At 37.1% G+C, this 22,148-nt stretch overlaps 1 protein-coding gene across 5 annotated transcripts in view; it reads left to right on the top strand.

The window, feature by feature from the left end:
- KCNQ1 (potassium voltage-gated channel subfamily Q member 1) overlaps nucleotides 1-22,148 on the top strand; it is a 396,978-nt gene that overhangs the window by 147,029 nt on the left and 227,801 nt on the right. The gene's annotated exons all lie outside the window — the stretch shown is intronic.

Raw genomic sequence — 22,148 nt, 5'->3', positions numbered from 1 at the left:
CAATTCTATTCTAAAATTTATAATCTCTGCTTAATTTCCTTTGGTGTACATATTCTGTGATGTTCTCTATCGCTTAAAATTCATTTTGTTCAAGAACATAGGTTCTTGAACCTGTTTCTATGTACAGAACTTTTATTTCTGTGTTAACTTTCCAGAATGTATTAGTTTGCTAGGACTGCCATAACAAAATACCACAGGCTGGGTGGCTTAGACAGCATTTATTTCTCACAGTTCTGGAGGATAGAAGTCTGAGATCAAGGTTTAAGCAAGGCTGCTTTCCCTGAGGCCCCTCTCCTTGCCTTGCAGATGGCTGCCTTCTTCCTGTGTCATCACATGGCCATTGCTCTGTGCACTTGCACCCTGGTGTTTCTCTGTGTGTCCAAATATCCTTTTCTTTAAGGGCACCAGTCACACTGGATTAGGGCCCACCCTAACAGCTTCATTGTAGCTTCATCACCTCTTTAAAGGTCCTGTCTCCAAACATGCTGAGTCACATGCTGAGGTATTAAAGACTAGGGTTTCAATTGTAAACCTTGTGGGACACAATTCAGCCCGTGACACAGGAATAGGCTTGTTAATTTCAGTGATGTGGCCAGGTTGTTTTTCTCGGGTTGTCTGACCTTGAATTCCACAGGCAGGGTTCCTCTTTCCCGGCCGGCATTCCTGCCCACCAGTCCTGGCAGAGTGACTTATTGTCAGCCAAGTGGGGCAGAGTTTCTCCACTGTACCTCTATTGAAATCTAGCGCCGGATAATTCTTTGTTGAGGGAGGAAGTCCTGTCTATTGCAGGATGTTTAGCAGCATCTCCGGCCTCAGTTATGACCACCAAAAACATCTCCACATGTTGCTACATGTCCCCTGAAGGGCAAAATTGCCCCCAGTTGTGACCTGCTGGGCTAAAGTGGTCCCTCAGGATTGTTTCTTAAAACAAAACAAACTGTTTACTTGGCAATAATTTTGAACTACAGAAAAATTACAAGCATGAGATATAGAACACCTACATACCCTTCACTAAGATTTACCAGTTTACTAATTGTTACATTTTGCCACATTTGCTTTATCATTTGAACCCCTTTCTCTACATTATATTCACATAACATGGTTTTCTGAAACATCTGTGAGTTGCATACTCCACAGCCCTTTGCCCCTAAGCATTTTGCTGTGTATTTCTAAAAAATAAAGATATTATCTTTGAAAGCAGTAATACAGTTATTGACTTCTGCAATTAAACATCGATATAATACTTTGACCTAATTTAATGCCTATGTTCCCATTTTGTCAGTTGCCATGACAATGTCCTTTGTAGCATTTTTTCCTCCACTGCAAGATCCAGTTCAGGGTCAGTACTGCCTTTAGATGTGTCTCTTCAGTCTTCTTTAATCTGGAACATTTCTAGTCTTTCTCTGTTATGACACTGATGTTTTTTAAAGATACAGTCCTGTCATTTCTTGGGGGAGTCTGATGTTTCCCCAGGTTAGATCCACGTTGTTTACTCTGTAAGTGACCTGATATCCTTCTCAGTGTACCACATCCTGACACACACAGTGTATCTGCCCCTTATTGATGATGTTATTTTGATCACCAAATTGAGGCATTATCCACTTTTCTACCCTACAGTTACTATATTTTGCCTTGCAACCAATAAACAATCTGGGGGAGATTCTTTAAGGCCATACATATACCCTGCTACTTATTAAAAAAAAGTCTCTCCAGATTTAAATGCTTTTGGAAACCAGGCTTTATTGTGGTAGTTGCAAAAATGATAATTTTCTAACTCTAGCACCCCTTCCACGAAAGTACAGAAAGAAAAAAAAATACTGTCCAGTTGGAATGGTTACCTCATTGTGGTTTTGATTTGCATTTTCCTAATGACGCTGAGCGTTTTTCCATGTGCCTAGTGCCCAATTGTGTATCTTCTTTAGTGAAATATTTATTCCGATCTTTTGCCCATTTAAAAAAATGACACTTTCAAGCTTTTTATTTTTAGACATTCATATGCAATGGTAAGAAATAATAGGGATCCCATGCACCCTTTAGTTAGTTTCCCTCAGTGGTAGCATCTTCAGTGAGAACACATGGACACAGGAAGGGGAACATCACACTCCGGGGACTGTTGTGGGTTGGGGGGAGGGGGGAGGGATAGCATTAGGAGATACACCTAATGCTAAATGACAAGTTAACAGGTGCAGCACACCAACATGGCACATGGATACATATGTAACAAACCTGCACATTGTGCACATGTACCCGAAAACTTAAAGTACAATAAAAAAAAAAAACCATAGCACAATATGATAACCAGGATGTCAACAGCAAGAGCCAAGGTACAGAGTGTTTCCATCACCACACGGATTCCCATTATTTGTCCTTTTACACCAACTTTCTCCCACCCCATCCCTCTAATCCCTGGTGACCACTAATCTGTTCTTTGATTCTGTAGTTTTGTCTTTCCAAAAATGCTATATAAATGGAATCACACAGTACACAATATCTTAGAAACTGGGTCTTTTGGCTCAGCATCATTCTCTGGATTCATTCAAGTTGTTTTGTATAGCGACAGTTCATTAAATCGTAGTGCTGAGTGGAATTTCATGGTATGGACATATACCTCAGTTTATTTAACCATTCCCTCATCCAAGGACATGTGGGTCATTCCCAGTTTGGGCTATTACAGATCACTATAGGCTGAACAATGGCCCCCAAAGTAGCCAGGTCCTAACACCTAGAACCTGTGACTATTGCCTTCTATGGCAAAGGGCACTCTGAAGATGTGTCAAATTAAGGACCTTGAGATGGAGAGATCATCCTGGATTATCTGAATGGGCCCACTGTAATCACAAGGGTCCTTATAAGAGGGAAGCAGAAGAATATTTGACTATAGAAGAGAAAGAGGGTTACGTGGCCACGGAAGCAGGGGCAGGAAATGGCAATGTGATTTGAGGAAGGGGTCACAAAGCAAAGAATGCAGGCAGCTTCCAGAAGAAAAGGCAAGGGAAGGGAAGGGATGCTCCCCTGGAGCCTCCAGAAGGAACCAGCCCTGCTGACACCTTGATTTTTTGTCCCCTAAGACTCTTTTCAGACTTCTGGCCTCTAGAACTGTATAAAAAAAAAAAAAAAAAAAAAAAAAAAGCGTGTGTTGTTTTAAGCCACTAAGTTTGTGGAAATGTATTACAGCAGCCATGGGAACCTTATACATTGATAAGGATGACATGAATATTCTTGTAAGGTTCTTGCATGAACATAAGTTTTTATTTCTTTGGGATAAAAGCCCAAGCTTGTAATTGCTGAGTTGTATGGCAGTTGCATGTTTAGTTTTATAAGAAACTACCAAACTGATTTTCCAGAGTGACTGTACCATTTCACATTTCCCATTCCTGCCAGCAATGTCTAAGTGATCTAGTTTCTCTGCATTCTTGCTGACATTTGATGTTCACACTGTTTTTCATTTTATCCATTCAGATAGGTGTGTAGGGAGATCTCATTGTGGTTTACATTTACATTTCCTCATTAGGATGATACTGAACATGTTTTCATGTGCCTGTTTGCCATTTTTATATTCTACTCAGTGAAATTCTTGTTGATATCATTTTTCCATTTCCCAATTAGACTTTTTGTTAACTGTCGAGTTTTGGGAGATCTTTATATATTCTAGATACTTATTCTAAGTCAGAAACAGGGTGCAAATATTTATTCATTGTAGCTTTCATCATCGTCATCTCAACAGGGTACTTTACAGAGCAAACATTTTAAATTTTGTTGAGATTCAACGTATCCTTTTTATGGACTGCACTTCTGATGTCAGATCTAAGAAGTCTTTGGCCCTGGACCCCAAATATTTTCTGCTATAGCTTTTTTCTAACTGCCTTGTGGAGATACAGTTTACATATCATACAATTCACCCATTTAAAGAATATGATTGAATGGTTTTTAGTATAGGCATACCTCAGAGATATTGTGGTTCGGTTCCAGTACACTGCAATAAAGCAAATATTGCAATAAAGCAAGTCACACAAATTTTTTGGTTTACCACTGCATATAAAAGTTATGTTTATATTGTAGTCTATTAAGTGTGCAATAGCCCCATGTCTAAGAAAACAATGTGCCTACCTTAATTGAAAGACACTTTATTGCTAAAAAATGCTGACCCAGAATGAAGTGAGCACATGTTGTTGGAAAAATGGCACTGATAGACTTGCTCAATGCAGGCTTACCACACACATTTAATTTTTTAAAAACACAATATCCACAAAGTGCAATAAAGTGAAGGGTGCCTGTGTATCCCCAGAGCTATGCAACTGCCACTCCAGTTTGAGAACATTTTTATCATTACAAAAAGAAACCCAGTGCCTTTTAAATATCACCCCCAAACCCACTATTCCATCCCCCTCAGCCCGAGGCAATAACTAATCTTTCTCTCTATGGGTTTGCCTATTCTGGACATTTTATATAAATGGAATTATACAATGTATGGTCCTTTGTGACTGGTTACTTTCACTTAGCATCATGTTTTCAAGGTTTGTGCTTCAGTGCTTCTTCTTTTTTTTTCCCGAGACAGAGTCTCACTGTGTCGCCCAGGCTGGAGTCCAGTGGCGCGATATTGGCTCACTGCAACCTCCGCCTCCCGCGTTCAAGCAATTCACCCGCCTCAGCCTCCCAAGTAGGTGGGATTACAGGCATGCACCACCAAGCCCGGCTAATTTTTGTATTTTTAGTAGTGATGGGGTTTCGCCATGTTAGCCAGGCTGATCTCGAACTCCTGACCTCAGGTGATCTGCCCACCTCGGCCTCCTAACCTGCTGGGACCACAGGCATGAGCCATTGCACCCGGTCCTTGTGCTTCATTCTTTTATGAATGAATAATCTTCCATCATATGATATACAATGAATAAACATTTTGTTTATCCATTCATTTGTTGATAAGCATTTTAGATTGTTTGCACGTTTTGACTACTATGAATAATGCTTCTAGAACATGTGGGTTTTTGTGTGGACATGTGTTTTCATATCTCCTGGGCAGGAAAGAGATATGAAAGGCTGGGTGTGGTGGTGGCTCACGCCTGTAATCCCAACACTTTGGAAGGCCAAGGTGGGTGGATCACCTGAGGTCAGGAGTTTGAGACCAGCCTGACCAACATGGTGAAACCCCATCTCTACTAAAAATACAAAAATTAGCTGGGCATGGTGGCAGGTGCCTGTAATTCCAGCTACTCGGGAGGCTCAGGCAGGAGAATTGCTTGAACCCGGGAGGAAGAGGTTGCAGTGAGCTGAGACTGTGCCACTGCACTCCAGCCTGGGCAACAGAGCAAGACTGTTTCAAAAAAAAAAGAAAAGTAAAGAAAGAGATACGCAAACACATGGGAGTGGAAAGCTGAGTCAAATGATAACTATCTCTTTTTTGAGATGGAGTCTTGCTCTGTCGCCAGGCTGGAGTGCAGTGGTGCAATCTCAGCTCACTGCAACCTCTGCCTCCCGCGTTCAAGCGATTCCCCTGCCTCAGCCTCCCAAGTAGCTGGGATTACAGGCACGTGCCACCATGCCCAGCTAATCTTTTGTATTTTAGTAGAGACGGGGTTTCACCATGTTGGCCAAGATGGTCTCGATCTCCTGACCTCGTGATCCACCTGCCTTGGCCTCCCAAAGTGCTGGGATTACAGGCATAAGCCACAGCACCCAGCCGATAACTATCTTTTTGAAGAACTGACCAATTATTTCCAAAGTGGGTGCATCATTTTACATTCTCACCACCAGCATATGAGCACTGTGCAATTTCTCCACATCCTCACCAACACTTGCTATTATCTTTTTTCAATTATAGCCATCTTAGTGGTTATTAAGTGGTATCTCCTTTTGGGTTTGATTTACATTTTCCTGTGACTAATCATGTTGAGCCTCTTTTCATGTGTTTATTGACTATATATATGTCATCACTGAAGAAATGTCTATTCTGATTTTTCATCCATTCTTTAAGTTGGGATATCTGTCTTTTTGTTTTTGACTTGTAGGAGTTATTTATATATCCAGTAACAAGTCCCCTATCGGATAAATTATTTGCAAATATTTTCTCCCATCTGCAGGTTGTCTTTTCACTTTCTTTAAGGTGTCTTTTGAAGCACAAAAGCTTTTAATTTTTATGAAGTCCGATATATCTACTTTTTTTCTTTTGTTCCTTGTTCTTTGGTGTTATATCTAAGAAACTTCTGACAAATCCAAGGTCATAAAGATTTACCCTTATGTTTACCCTAAGAATTTTATAGCTTTATCTGTTATGTATTTATGTCTTTGATCTACTTTGAGTTAATTTTTATATATGATGTGGAGTGGTCCAATTGATTTTTCTCATGCGGATATCAGTTGTTTCAACACTATTTGTTCAAAAGACTATTCTTTCCGTATTGAACGTTCTTGGCATCCTTGTCAAAAATCAATTGACCATAGATGTATGGCTCCATTTTTACACTCTGATTCTATTCCCTTGATCTATATATCTATCTCATGCCAGTATCACATTTTCTTGAATACTGTTACTTTGTAGTCAATTTGGCGATCAGGAAGTGTGAAGCCTCCAACTTTTCTTTTTCAAAATTGTTGCTATTCTGGGTCCTTTGCATTTTCATATGAAGTTGAACATCAGCTTATTATTCTACAAAGAAACCAGCTGAGATTCCGGTAAGGATTGTGTTGAGTTTGTAGATCAACACAATTCCGGGAGTGTTGCCATCTTAACAATGTTAAGTCTTCCAGTCTATGAACATGTAATATCTTTCCGTTTATTTGTATCTTCTTTTCTTTCAACAATGTTTTGTAATTTTCAGAGGATAAGTTTTGTACTTGTTAAATTTATTCCCAAGGTATTTTATTTTTCTTTATTATAGTAAAAATAAACATAAAATCTACTATTTTACTCATTTTAAGTATATAGTTATGTGGCATTAGGTAAATTTGCACTGTTGTGCTTTATTCTTTTTTGATGTTGTACATGGAATTGTTTTCTTAATTATATTTTCAGATTGTTTTTTGACAGTATGTAGAAATACAATTGATTTTTGTACACTGATTTTGTCTCCTGCAGCCTTACTGAACTCATTAGTTACAATTGTTTCACAATGGATTCCTTGGGGTTTTCTGTATACAACATTGATACGGTTTGGATGTTTGGTCCCTCCAAATCTCATTAAAATGATTCCCAGTGTTGGAGGTGGGGTCTGGTGGGAGGTGTCTGGATCATGGACGGAGCCCTCATGAATGCCTTGGTACCATCCCCATGGTAATGAGCGAATTCTTACTCTGGTAGTTTATGCTAAGAGCTGGTTGTTTAAAGAACCTGCTACCTCCCTCCACCTTGCTCCTGCTCTTGCCATGTGATATGCCTGCCCCTCTGCCTTTCACCATGATTGTAAGCTTCTTGAGGCCCTCACCAGGAGCAGGTGCTGGTGCCATATTTCCTGTATAGCCTGAAGGACTGTGAGCCCATTAAAATCTTCTTTATAAATTACCCAGCCTTGGGTGTTCCTTTATAGTAATGCAAAACTGGACCAGCACAAAGATTATGTCATCTCCAAATGGTTTTACTTCTTTCTTCCAGTCTGGATTCTTTTTCTTCCCAAATTGTCCTGGATAGAACACTCAACACATGTTGAATAGAAGTGGAAAGAGCAGATCTCTTTGTCTCCTTCCTGATCTTAATGGGGAAACATTCAGTTGTTCACTGTTAAGTATGATATTATCTGTGATTTTTTTTTTTTTGAGACGGAGTCTCACTCTGTTGCCCAGGCTGGAATGCAGTGGCGCGATCCCAGCTCACTGCAAACTCCACCTCCCAGGTTCACGCCATTCTCCTGCCTTAGCCTCCCAAGTAACTGGGACTACAGGCGCATGCTGCCACGCCTGGCTATTTTTTTTGTATTTTTAGTAGAGACGGGGTTTCACCGTGTTAGCCAGGATGGTCTCGATCTCCTGACCTCATGATCCGCCTGCCTCGGCCTCCCAAAGTGTTGGGATTACAGGCGTGAGCCACTGCACCTGGCCAACTGTGATTTTTAATAGATGCCCTTTATCAGGTTGAGGATGATCCTTTCTATTCCTAGTATATTGAATAGGGCTTTTTCTCCCATCATGGAAGGGTGTTGAATTTTATCACCCAAATGCTTTTCTGTGTCTTTTATTCTATCATTAATTGCTATAGACTGAATGTGTGTGTTTCCTCAAAATGTATATGTTGAAATCCTAACCCCCAATGTTGGTATTAGGAGGTGAGGCCTTTAGGAAGTGGTTAGGTCATGAGGGTGGAGACCTCATGGAAGGGATTAGTGCCCTTGTAAAAGAGACCTCAGTGAGCTCCTTTTTTTCTTCCATCATATGAGGACACAAGAAGTCAACTGTTCATGAACCAGAAAGTGGGTCCTCACCAGACACTGAATCTGCGAGTGCCTTGACCTTGGACTTCCAAGCCTGCAAAATTGCAAAAAATAAATTTCTGTGTTTATAAGCCACCACTTTGTGGTATTTTATTATAACAGTCTGAACAGACTGACAGAAATCGTGGTGTTTTGTCTTTTATTCTATTGATAATGGTGCATTACATTAATTGATTTTCAGATGTTAATTCAACCTTGCATTCCTGAAATAAGTCCCATTTGGTTATAATGTATAATCCTTTTTAAACATTGCTTGATTTTACTTGCTAGTATTTTGTTGAGGGTTTTGAGGGTTTTACATCATTTTCATCACAGTTATTGTAATGAAATACAAAAATCAATAGTATTTCTATACACTGTCAAAAACAATCTGAAAATATAATTAAGAAAACAATTCCATTTACAACATCGAGAAAGAATAAAGCACAATAGCTTGGATTTACCTAATGCCACAGAACTATATACCTAAAATGGATAAAATAAATTTTATAAGTTCTCTTTTCATGTTTTTGTCTGGTTTTGGTGTCAGGGTGATACTGGACTGAAAGAATGTATTGGAGAAATTTTCCTCCTCTTCTATTTTTTTGTTGTTGGAAAAGTTCAAAAAAATTGATATTCTTTAGATATTTGTTAGATTCACCCATCTGGCCCTCTTGGGCTTTTCTTTTCAACTAGTGTTCTGATAACTAATTCAATCTTTTTAACTTGTTACGGATCCATTCACATTTTCTACTTATTTCTTAGTTTTCATAGTTTTCATCTTTCTAGGAATTTGTCAATTTCATCTAAGTTGTATAATTTATTGGCACAAAATTGTTCATAGTGTTCCTTCATAATCCTTTTTATTTCTGTCAGGTTGGTAGTCTACTTACCTCATTCATTCCTTTTTCCTTTTCTTTTTCAGAAACAGAGTCTCTCTCTGTTGCTGAGGCTGGAATAGAGTGGTGTAGTCATAGCTCACTGTAACCTCGATCTCCTAGTCTCAAATGATCCTTGCCCCTTAGCCTATGACAGGTGTGCACCACAACACCAGCTGTTTTTCAAAAAATATTTTATAGAGATAGGGTCTTGCTTTGTTGCGCATGCTATTCTTGAACTCCTGGCCACAAGCAATTCTCCTGCCTTGGCCTCCCAAAGTGCTGGGATTACAGGTATGAGCACTGCAGCTAGCCTCTTTTTTTTCCTTTAATCTGTAAAACTGTCATTCATTTCGGATTTTAGTAATTTGAGTTTTCTCTCTCCCCCTTTGCCTCATGCACTTCCCTCTCTGTCTTTCCTCCTCCCCCTCTTTCTTCCTCCCCTTCTTTTCTTCTCCCTCTCCCTCTCTCTTACCAATCTATCAAAGGTTTGTTAATTTCAAAGAACCAAATTTTGGATTTGTTGACTTTACTATTTTTATATTCTATATTTTATTTCTACTCTAATATTTATTATTTTGTTTCTTTCTACTTGCTTTAGGTTTAGTTTGCTCTTCTTTTTCTAGTTTCCTGAGGTGGAGAGTTGGCTTATTGATTTGAAGCCTTATTTTTTGATACAGGCATTCATAGCTATAAAATTCCATCTTTGCACTGCTTTAAATGTATCCCATAAGTTCTGTTATGTTGTATCTTCATTTTCATTAATCTCAAAGTACGTCCCATTTCCCTTGTGAATTCTTTCTCCCATTGATTATTTAAGAATGTAGTGTTGTTTAATTTCCACATGTGTATGTTTCCCTAATTTCTTTGCTACTGAGTTCTACTTTTATTCCATTATATTCAGAAAAAGATACCTTGTATTATTTCAATCCTTTTAAATTTATGCAGGTTTGTTTTGTGACTTAGCATATGGTCCTTCTTGGAGAATGTTTCATGTGCACTTGAAAATACTGTATAGTCAATGTTGGTTGTTGGGTGAAGTGCTCTATAATTACCTTTTGAGTCTAGTTGGTTTATGGTGTTGCTCATATCTTCTGTTTCCTTATTGATCTTCTTTCTTGTACTACACATTATTGAAAGTGGAGTGTTGAAGTCTCCAACTACTATTGTTGAATGGGCTATTTCTCTGTTCGGTTCTGTCAGTTTTTGCTTCATATGTTTTAGTTCTCTATTGTTAGGTGAATATATGTTTATAATCCTTGTATCTTCTCATGAATTGACATTTTATCATTATGAGATATTCATGTTTAACTTCAGTAACATTCTTAATTTAAAGTCTCCTTTGACTTTATTATAGCACTTCAGGTTACTTATGGTTGCTGCTTACATGATATATCTTTTTCTATCCTTTTACTTTCAGTTGGCATTTATCATCTAAAGTGTGCCTCCTATAGATGGAATACAGATGGATCCTGTTTTTCAAATCTGGTCTGACAATTCCTGCCTTTGATTAGATTGTTTAATACATTCACATTTAATATTATTATTGATATAATTAGATTTATATCCACAGTTTTACTTTTGGTCTTTTCTATGTACTATTTCTTGTTCCTCTATTTCTCCTTTGCTGCTTTCTTTTCCATCTAGTGACTATTTTCTAATATAAATTTTCATTTCTTTTGATTCTTCAATATTCTATTTGTTATTAGTGTTTGCTCTAGGGCTTACCTTATGTATCGTCTCAAAATTTACTTCATATTTATATTAATCCTGGTGAGATACAGAAGTTATTCCTGTATGAGTTCATTCAGTTTTACCACTTTTTGTGGTATTATTGTTACATACATTACATCTTTATTATGCACTATTATAATGATCATATTATATAACAATATATCTTTAAAGAAGCTGAAAGGAGAGCAAGTATCTATTTCTAGTTTCTATTTTATTAACCTTCTTATATCACATATTTGATCCACTTTTTTGGTTTTTATGGATTTGAATTACCAACTGGTGGCATTCCCTTACTCTAGAACAGCTTTGCTCCTATTTACCTCCTTGCTCTTTGCTTTTGGATATATGTGAACTTACTGGGAGCACCTGCTTTTTGCCTGAAGAACTTCCTCTAGTAGTTCTTACAAAACTGGTCTGCTGACAAGGAATTCTGTTTTTGTTTTCTGGGAACGCTTTTATTTTGCCTTCTTTTTGAAAGAAACTTTTCTGGACACAGTATTCTTGGTTGACTTTTTTTTTTTTTTTTTTTTTTTACTTTGAACACTTTGGATCTGTTACCCCACTGCTTTCTGGGTACCACTGCTTCTGACGAAAAGTCAGTTCCACATTTGTGTCCCTGACACCAGAACAGGGGAGGGTATTAAGCAGAGTGCCACATAGCCTCACCTCCAACCATTTCATCCAACAATAGTAGTTGGGTAATAGTTCAATACCCCACTCTAAATAATTGATAGAACAACAAGACAGAAAATCAACAAGAGTTAGTACTATTATTGTTGAGTTGTCTATTATTGTTCAATTGTCTATTTCTCTCTTCAGTTCTGACAGTTTTATTTCATATACTTTAGGGTTGTGTTTTCAGCTGTTATAAATTTTTATTTCTTTATGATTTCTGTTTATGATTTCTATTTCTTCCTGTTAAATTTTCCCTTTCGTCATTGTAAAATGTTTTGCAGTATCTCTAGTAACATGGTTTGTTTTTAAAGTCTATTTTGTCTGATTTTATTTATTTTTATTTTATTTTTGGGATGGAGTCTCACTCCATGCGTGACCTTGGCTCACTGCAACCTCCGCCTCCCAGATTCAAGCGGTTCTCTTGCCTCAGCATCCCAAGTAGCTGGGACTACAGGCATCTGCCACCATACCCAGCTAATTTTTAGTAGAGACAGAGTTTCACCATGTTGACCAGGCTGGTCTTGAACTCCTGACTTCGAGTGATCTGTCTGCCTCAGCCTCCCAAAATGCTGGGATTACAGGTGTGAGCCACTGCATCCAGCCAATTTTGTCTGATTTTAGTACAGTCACTCTAGCTTTCTTATTACTGTTTGCATGTCATCTTTTTCCATCATTTTACTTTCAACTACGTCTTTGAATCTAGAGTGTGACTCTTGTAGACCATATATATTTGGATCCTGCTTTTAAGGCAGTCTGGCAATCTCTGCCCTTTATTGAGTTTTTAATTCACTTATATGTAATATAATTATCGATACGGAAGGATTTATATCTACCATGTTGTTATTTATTTTCTGTATGTCTCATATCACTTTTGTGCCTCTCTTCCTCCTTTACTGCCTTCTGCATGTTGAATAGATATGTTCTAGAGTACCATTCTAATTCCTTTGTTAGTTTATTTCCCCCATTTTTAAAGTGTAATCTAGAGGTTACAATAAGCAGCTTAAGCAAAAACAATCTGCTTCAGGTTAATAATCTACTCAAATATTTTTGTCTGCCCTATTCTCTTCTCTCCTTCTGAGTATTCTTATTAACACATATGTTGTTACTCCTTAATTCCACATGTTTTCTACTCTTAATTACATATATGTTACAACTTAATTACACATACATTGTTACACATCCTGTTAGGACAGGAGTCCCCAACCCCAGGGCCATGGACTGGTACAACTCTGTGGCCTATTAGAAACTGGGCTACACAGCAGGAGGTGAGCAGCAGGCAAGCAAGCATTACCGCCTGAGCTCTGCATCCTGTCCGATCAGTGATGGCATTAGATTCTCATAGGAGAGCAAATCCTATTGTGAACTGAGCATGTGAGGGATCTAGGTTGTACACTCCGTAGGAGAATCTAACTAAAGCCTCCCCCAACTGGCTGTGGAAAAATTGTCTTCCACAAAACTGGTCCCTCGTGCCAAAAAGGTTGGAGACCACTATATTATGGTATCCAATGGGTATCTCTTCATTTTTCTTCATTATTTTTCTATTCTTCAGTCTGAATCATCTTTATGGAGCTGCATTCAAGTTCATTGATTCTTCTGCCAGGTCAAATTTGCTTAGCCCCACTAGTGAGTTTTTCATCTAAGTTATTATAGTTCACAACTACAGAATTTCTATTTGGTTTATAATTTCTATCTCTATATTGATATTATCTGTTTGATGAGTCTTTGTCATCACACTTGCATTCTTCAATGTGGTTTTTTTGGTTCTTTGAACAGTTATAATACTTATTTTGAAATTGCGCCCTAACATTTGGGGCCCTTCAGAGATAATTCCTATTTATTGCTCATTATTCTTGTTTAGGGGTCACAATTTTCTGTTTCTTTGCATATCTCACTTTTTTTGTTAAAAACTTACTTTAGATAATATATCGTAGAAACTCTGGATTCTAATTCTTCTCCCTAACCAGGGATGATTTCTGTTGCTCGTTTATTTGTTTGCTCGCTTGTGTATGCCTTCTCTGCATGGATTCTGCAGAGTCTGTGTTCTCCTGCAGTGTGCAGCCACTGGTGTCTCTGCTCAGTTTTGTTTATTTTAATTCTTATGTTTGTTTTGTAAGCCTGGCTTCATTGGTGTCACCGCTGGATCAGCATAACCTAGTGGTCAAGCCATGATTAGTCAGACATTTGTTTAAACATCTTGAGGCAGTGAATCTTCCACCCTCTGCTGAGGGGATCTATGTGTGGGTTGGGACATTCAAAGTTCAGGCACTTTATAACTCTGTCCTATATTTTACTGTCTGCTTGCAAAAGGTCTCACAGTCAGCCAAGGATAAGTAGATAGCAGGAAACCTCTCTGATCTCTCCTGCGAGCATGTACAACTTCCATATCTCCAGAATTCCTTTTAAAATTTTTCTTAATCTGTCGCTTGCCCAACCAGTATTGGAACATTAGGTTGCTGTGATGTGGGCTGCCTCCAATTATTTGCCACTGAAATCACTGTTGCTTAACATAGTGCATAGGGTTTTCTATGGAATTCAAAATCAGATGAGCCTTCTTTGTTGCTGGTCCTCAAGCCTACTGTGCCCCTGAGCTTGGGTGGGGAGATGGCAGCCCCACGTTAAATCATAACCCTGCTATCCTTAGGAAGGCTTAATATTTTTTCTTTAATTAGCACTTTTCAATTTTTATATTTCTTTGGTTAACTTCCAGACTTCTTAAATGGTTGTTTTTGACAGTTTTGTCCAGTTTTATCATTGCTTTTCAGGGAGTGGTTATACCAAGGTGTTCATTCCACCATCTCAGAAGTGGTCCCTATCTTGTTAATTTTATTTTTTGAATACATATAACATTAACATACTTCCAAAAGTCAATACTAAACAAAAGGAGCTACTGAGAGAAATTTCCTCTCACCCATATCTCTTCCATCCTAATTCCCCCTACCCATTATAGGTAACCAGTTTCAGTGTTTTCTAGTTTATAGTTTGTGTGTGTTTGTTCTTTATAAGACATGATTATTTTCTCATTTCCCAAAAAAGTACTATTCTATATATGCCCTTTTGAACTTTGCTTTTCTCACCTAACAACATCTCCTAGAAATCACTCAATATCCATTCACAGAGATCTTTCTCATTGTATTGCTAAAGTTGCATAGTACTCCTTAGTGTGACTGTACTATAACCTTTCAACCAATCTGTTATGCTTGCATGTGTAGGTAGTTTCTAGATGGCAGCTATGCTCACCATTCTTTGGCTTTCCTACCATGTCTCTGAGATACATCTATTCTATAAATCGAATCTACCCCCAAGAAGTGATTCTCTGAGGCTGCCACCTCAAATCTTAGTCATTCGTAAGAGCCTCCACTATAGCTGCTGCTCTGGACTACCTATTTCTGACATGTGTTCTCCATGTTGACATTTAATGTTGAGCCTTCTTTTTCTGGTGATAATTCTGTCTGTGCTGCTTTTTAGTCTTCTGTGCAACCTTTAAATTTTTTAAATAACAGAAACCATTTCAAAATGTACAATTCAGTGTCACTTCTTAGTACATTTACAATATGGTGTTCTTTGTGTCATTTCTAAGAATTTATTTCCAATCTCAAGTCATAAAGATTTACTCCTGTTTTCTACTAAGAAATTTATGCCTTTAACTCTTATTTTTTGGTCTCTGATCCATTTTGAGATAATTTTTATATGCTATGAAGTATGGGTCCAGCTTCATTCTTTGATATATGAGGATCCAGTTGCCCCAGCACCATTTGTTAAAAGACTACTCTTGCCACTGAATTCTTGATACATTTGTTGAAAATGAATTGACCAATATGTGAGTGTTTATTTCTACATTCTCTATTATATTCCATTGGTCTATATGTCCATCCTTGTGTCCTAGAGACCACATCGTGTCAGTACCACATTATTTTGATTACTGCAGCTTTGTAAAAGTTTTGAAAATGGCAGGCCTGAGTCTTCCAACTTTGTTCTTTTTCAATATGATTTTAGATTATTTGGGGCCCTGGGAAAATTTACATTTTAAAATCAGTTTTTACGTTTCTGCAAATAAAAAGGCCCTTGGGATTTTGATAAGGGTTGCATTTAATCTGTAGATCACTGGGTAATATTGTCAACTTAACAGTATTAAATCTTCCAATCTGTGAACACAGGATGTATAGTTCTATTTATTTAAGTCTTCTTCAATTTTTGTCAACAGTGTTTTGTAGTCTTTAGTGCAGAAGTCTTTCACCTTCTTGTTTTAATTTATTCCTAGCTATTTTACTCTTTTTGATGCTATTATAAGTGGACTTTTAAAAATTGACTTCCTTCTTGGGCTGTTCATTCCTGGTATATAGAGGCACAAATGATTTTTTTAAAATAAATGTTGAACATATACCCTGCAATTTTGTTGGACTTGTTTATTAGCTGTACTAGTTTGTGGATTCTCTGATTTTCTAGATAGAAGATGTCATTATTGAATAAAGAGTTTTACTGCTTCCTTTCCAATTTGGATGCTATTCATTTACCTGCTTGTTTATTTATCTGCCGAATTATCATGGCTAAAACTTTCAGTACATTGTTCAGTAGCACTGGGCAAAGCATACAGCCATATCTTATTCTTGGCTATAGAAGAAATTTTTCAGTTTTTTTCTCATTAAGTATATTAGCTGTGGATTTTTCACAAATCCTCTTTAACACATTTTGAAAGTTCCATGTTTTTATCCTGAAAGGTTGTAGAATTTTGTCAAATGCTTGTTTTGAGTCAATTGAAATGATTGCATGGATTTTTTATCCTTCATTTTATTAATGTGGTGTATTACATTGATTGATACTCTTGTACTGAACCACCCTTGCATTCTTGAGATAAATTCCATGTGGTCATGGTATATAATCCTTTTTAATATGCTGCTGAATTTGGCTTACTAGTACTTTGTTAAATAAAAGATTTTGGTATCTAGTCTGTCTTTTCTTGTGGTATATTTGTCTGGCTTTGGAATCCATGTAATACTGGCCTCATAGAATGTATTGCAAAGTGTTTTCTCCTCTTTTGTTTTTTGGAAGAGTTTGAGAGGGATTGGGTTAATTCTTCAAGTGTTTGGTATAATTCAACAGTGACGCCATCTGTGTAGCATTTTCTTCATTGGAAGGTTTTTGGTTACTGATTCAAACTTTCTACTTGTTATGGGTCTGCTCATAATTTCAATTTCTGTTTTAGTCTGTATTAGTATTTTGTGAATTTGTCCATTTTATCTAGGTTATATAATTTGTTGGTATACAGTTATTCATAGTATTCTTTTATCACACTTTTTATTTCTGTAAGTTCAGTTATATCATTCCCACTTTTGTTTTTTTTTCTTATTTTTGTTTTTTTCTGTTGTGTTCCTACTTTTGTTTATGATTTTAGATATGTGCAACTTCTCTAATTTTTTCTTACTCATTCTAGTTAAAGGTTTTCAACTTTGGTCTTTTCAAAAACAAGCAACTTTTGGTTTTGTCAAATTATCTCTGTTGTTTATTTAAGCTTGAATTCAGTTTTATCTCCACTCATACATATTATTTCATTCTTTCTTTTAACTTTAGGTTTAGTTCGTTCTTCTTTCTCTAGTTACATAAGGTATAATATTAGGTTGTGGATCCTTCTTCTTTTTCAGTGTGGGCATTCACAGCTGTAATTTTTCCTCTGAGCACTTCTTTCACTACATCCCGTAAGTCTGAGTATGTTGTGTCATCATTTTCACTTTTTGAAAGTATTTTATAATTTCCCTTCTGATGTCTTCTTTGACACAATAACTTTTAAAGAGTGTGTAGTTTTATTTCCATGAATTTGTTAATTTTTAGGTTTTTCTTCTCTTACAGATTTCTGGCCTCACTATATTGTAGTTAGAGAAGATATTTTGTATGATTTCTATATTTTTAAATTTATTGAGACTCTTTTGTGGCCTAACATATCATCCCTCCTAGGGAACGTTCCATGTGCACTTGAGAAGAATGTGTAGTTAGGTGGAGTGTCCATATATGTTTGTAGGTCTAGTTGGTTTATGGTATCATTCAAGTCCTCTCTTTTCTTATTGGGCTTCTGTCTGGCTGTACATTATCTTGTTGTGTTTTTTTTATTTTAAAAATATGCATATTTAATGTATAAAACATACAGTTAAATCATTAACATAGTGATGCAAATTAATATATCCATCATCTCACAGTTATTCTTTTGTGTGTATGAGTGAGAAAAGCTATAATCTACTCAATTGGCAAAAATTCCAAATGCAATATACTAACTATTCTCATGTTATACATTAGATCTCTGGACTTGTTCATCCTATATACCTGCTACTTGGTATCCTTTGACCTACCTCTTTCCATTTTCTTCCCCCACACCTTGCCCATGGTAACCACTATTTTATTCTATCTCTGTATATTTGACTTTTTTCTTTTTAAGATTCTACATATAAGTGAGATTATTTAAAACTTTTCATTTGTATATGGCTTATTTAACTTAGCATAATGTCTTCCAGTTTCATCCATGTGGCAAGTGGCAGGATCTCCTTCTTTTTTAATGCGGAATAATATTCCATTGTAGACATATACACCACAGTTTAGTCATCCATCAATGGACACGTAAGTTTTCATATCGTGACGACTCATGCATATAATGCCACAATGAATATAAGAGTGCAGATATCTTTATGAGGTGGAGATTTCATTTTCTTTGGGAATATACCCAGAAGAGGGATTACTGGGTCAGATGATAGTATATTTTCAATTTCTTTAGGAGCCACCATTCTGTTTTTCATTATGACTGCACCAATCTACAGTCCCACCAACACTGTACAAGAGTTCCCTAACCCTAGCCAACACTTAATAGCTATCCTAATGAGTGTGAGGTGATATTGCATAGTAATTTTGATTTGCATTTCCCTGACAATTAGTGATGTTAAATGTCTTCATATATGTGTATTGCCATTTTTATAACTTCTTTGTAAAATATCTACTCAGGTCCATTGCCCATTTTTTAATTGGGTTATCTGTTTTCTTGCTATTGAGTTGTATGCATTCCTTATAAATTTCAGATATTATCCTCTTATAAGATATATGGTTTGCAAATATTTTCTTCTAATCCATAGGTTGTCTTTGCATTTTGTTGATTGTTTCTGTTCCTGTGCAGAAGTTTTTTAGTTTGATGGTATACCAATTATTTGTTTTTGTAGCCTGAGCTTTTGGTGTGATCTCCAAAAAATCACTGCCAAAGCCATGTCGAGCTTTTCCCCTGTGTTTTCTTCTGGTTATGGGTTTTGGTCTTATGTTTAGGTCTTTTATCCATTTTGAGTTTATTTTTATGTATGGTGTAACGCAACGATATAAAATCTTTTGGCTTCCTGGGGCCACATTGTAAGAACAATTGTCTTGGGCCACACATAAAATACACTAACAATAACAACAGCTGATGGGCTAAAAAAAATGCAGAAAAACCTCAATGTTTTAAGAAAGTTTACAAATTTGTGTTGGGCCTCATTAAAGCCATCCTGGGCTACATGTGGTCTGTGGGCCATGGGTTGGACAAGCCACAAAACTGGGTTTCCTAACGTTATTTATGAGCGAGACTGTCCTTTCTGCGTTGTTTTCTTCGTGTTCTTGTGGAAAATTGGTTGATCGTATATCTTTGAATTTCTTTCTGGGCTCTCTATTCTGTTCCACTGGTCTACATGTTTGTTTTTTATGCCAGGACCATACTGTTTGATCAATAGTTTTGTAAAATAAACCAGAAAGTATGAAGTCTCCAACTTTGTTTTTCAGAACAGAATTTTCAGAATTTCGTTGGCTACTTAAGGTTCTTGCTATTCCAAATGAACTTTAGAATTTGAAAAAATTTTCCATGGGATTTTGATAGGGATTTTATTAAATCTGTATATTGATTTGGATATTATTGACATTTTAACAATATTATTCAGATTCATGAGCATGGGATATCTTTCCATTTATTTGTATCTTGTTTAATTTCTTTCATCAATGATTCATAGTTTTCAGTGTACAGGTCTTTCATCTTTTTGGCTAAATTTATTCCTAAGCAATTTTTTTTGATGCTATCATAAATGGGATTGTTTTCTTGATTTCTTTTTTGGCCAGGTCATTATTCATGTATAGAAATACAACTACTGTTTTATATTGATTTTATATCCTACAACTTTACTGAACTCATTTATTAGTTCTAACAGGTTGCTTTGTCAGAGTCTTTGGGGTTTTCTATATGTAGGATCATGTCATCTTCAAATAAAGATAATATTACTTCTTACTTTCTGATTTGAATGTCTTTCATTTCTTTTTCTTGTCTGTTTGGTCTTACTAGTACGTCTGTTTGGTCTTACTAGTACTTCCAGTACTATGTTGAGTAGTAGTAGCTAGAGTGGGCATCCTTGCCTTGTACTGGTTCATAGTGGAAGAGCTTTTGTTTTCCCTCATTGATTATAACGTTAGCTGTGGGCTTTTCATAAATGGCATTCATTATATTGAGGAGCGTTCCTTCTATACCTGAACTGTTAGAATTTATCAATAAAGGATGTTCAATTTCACCAAATACTTTTTGTGTGTCAGTTGAGATGATCATGTGGTTTTCATCTTTCAGTCTGTTAGTGTGTATCACAATGATTGCTACATGTATATTAAATGAGATTTGCATGCCAGGGATTAATTCCACATAGACATGATATATAATCTTTTTGATGTGTTGTTAAATTTAGTCTGCTAATATTTTATCAAGGATTTTTGCATGAGTATTCTTGGGTTATATTGGCCTGTAGTTTCCTTTTCTTGTGATGCCTTTGTCTTACCTGGGTATCAAGGTGATGCTGGCGCCATAAAATGTGTTAGGAAGTATTCCCTTTAGCTGCATTTTTTTGGAAGTATTTCCTTTAGCTGCATTTTTTTTAGAAGAGTTTAAGAAGTATTGGTATTCTTTGAATATTGGGTAGTATTCAGTCATGAAGCTGTCTGGTCCTGGGCTTTTCTTTGTTTGAGGTTTTGGGGTTTTTTTAACTTTTATTTTGGATTTAGAGGGTATATGTACAGGTCTGTATGTTGCATGATGGATATATTGAGTATATTGCATGATGATGAGGTTTGGAGTGTGGATAAGCCTATCACCCAGGTAGTGAGCATAGTACCCAATAGGTAGTTTTTCAGCCCACCTCTCTGTTCCTCCCCCAAATAGTCCCTAGTGTCTATTGATCATCTTTATGTCCATGTTTACTCAGTGTTTAGGTCCCACTTGCAAGTGGGAACATGCAGTATTTGGTTTTCTGTTCCTGCATTAATTTGCTTAAGATAGTGGCCTCTAGCTGCATCCATGTTGCTGCAAAGGACGTAAGTTCGTTCATATATATATATATATTCTTTTATTTTTTTATTTCTTTATTTTTGACAGAGTTTTGCTCTTGTTGCCCAGGCTGGAGTGCAATGGCACGATCTCGGCTCACTGCAGCCTCCACCTCCCGGGTTCAAGTGATTCTCCTGCCTCAGCCTCCTGAGTAGCTGGGATTAGAGGCATGAGCCACCATGTCCAGCTAATTTTGTAGTTTTAGTAGATACGGGGTTTTTCCATGTTGGTCAGGCTGGTCTCGAACTCCTGACCTCAGGTGATCCACCCGCCTTGGCCTCCCAAAGTGTGGGGATTACAGGTGAGAGCCACCGCGCCCGGCCGAGTTCATTCATTTTTATGGCTGCGTAGTATTCCATGGTGTACATATACATTTTCTTTATCCAGTCCACCATCAATGGGCATCTAAGTGGATTCCATGTCTTTGCTATTGTGAATAGTGCTGTGATGAACATACAAGTGCATGTGTCTTTTTGATAGAACAGTTTATTTTCCTTTGAATATATATCCAGTAATGGGATTGCTGGGTCAAATGGTAGTTCTGTTTTCAGTTATTTGAGAAACTCCAAACTGCTTTCCACAGTGGCTGAACTAATTTGTATTCCTGCCAACAGTGTATAAGCGTTCCCTTTTCTCTGCAGCCTTCCCAGCAACTTTTATTTTTTTGACTTTTTAATAATTGCCATTCTGACTGGTGTGAGATGGTATCTCATTATGGTTTGGTGTTTTTTTGTTGTTGTTGTTTTTTTTGTTGTTGTTGTTTGGCTTTTTGTTTGTTTGTTTTTTGAGACAGAGTCTTGCTCTGTCTCCCAGGCTGGAGTGCAGTGGCACAATCTCGGCTCACTGCAACCTCCACCTCCCAGGTTCAAGCAATTCTCCTGCCTCAGCCTCCCGAGTAGCTGGGATTACAGGTGACCGCCACCATGCCTGGCTAATTTTTGTGTTTTTAGTAGAGACTGGGTTTCACCATGTTGGCCAGGATGGTCTTGAATGCCTGACCCCAGATGATCCACGCACCTCAGCCTCCCAAAGTGCTAGGACTACAGGCATGAGCCACCGCGCCCGGCCTCATTGTGATTTTGATTTGCATTTCTGATTATTAGTGATCATGAGAAT

This window comes from Hylobates moloch, unplaced genomic scaffold (assembly GCF_009828535.3).
Source record: "Hylobates moloch isolate HMO894 unplaced genomic scaffold, HMol_V3 SCAFFOLD_5, whole genome shotgun sequence".
NCBI lineage: Eukaryota > Metazoa > Chordata > Mammalia > Primates > Hylobatidae > Hylobates > Hylobates moloch.
This window is presented reverse-complemented; position numbering and strand designations above follow the sequence as displayed.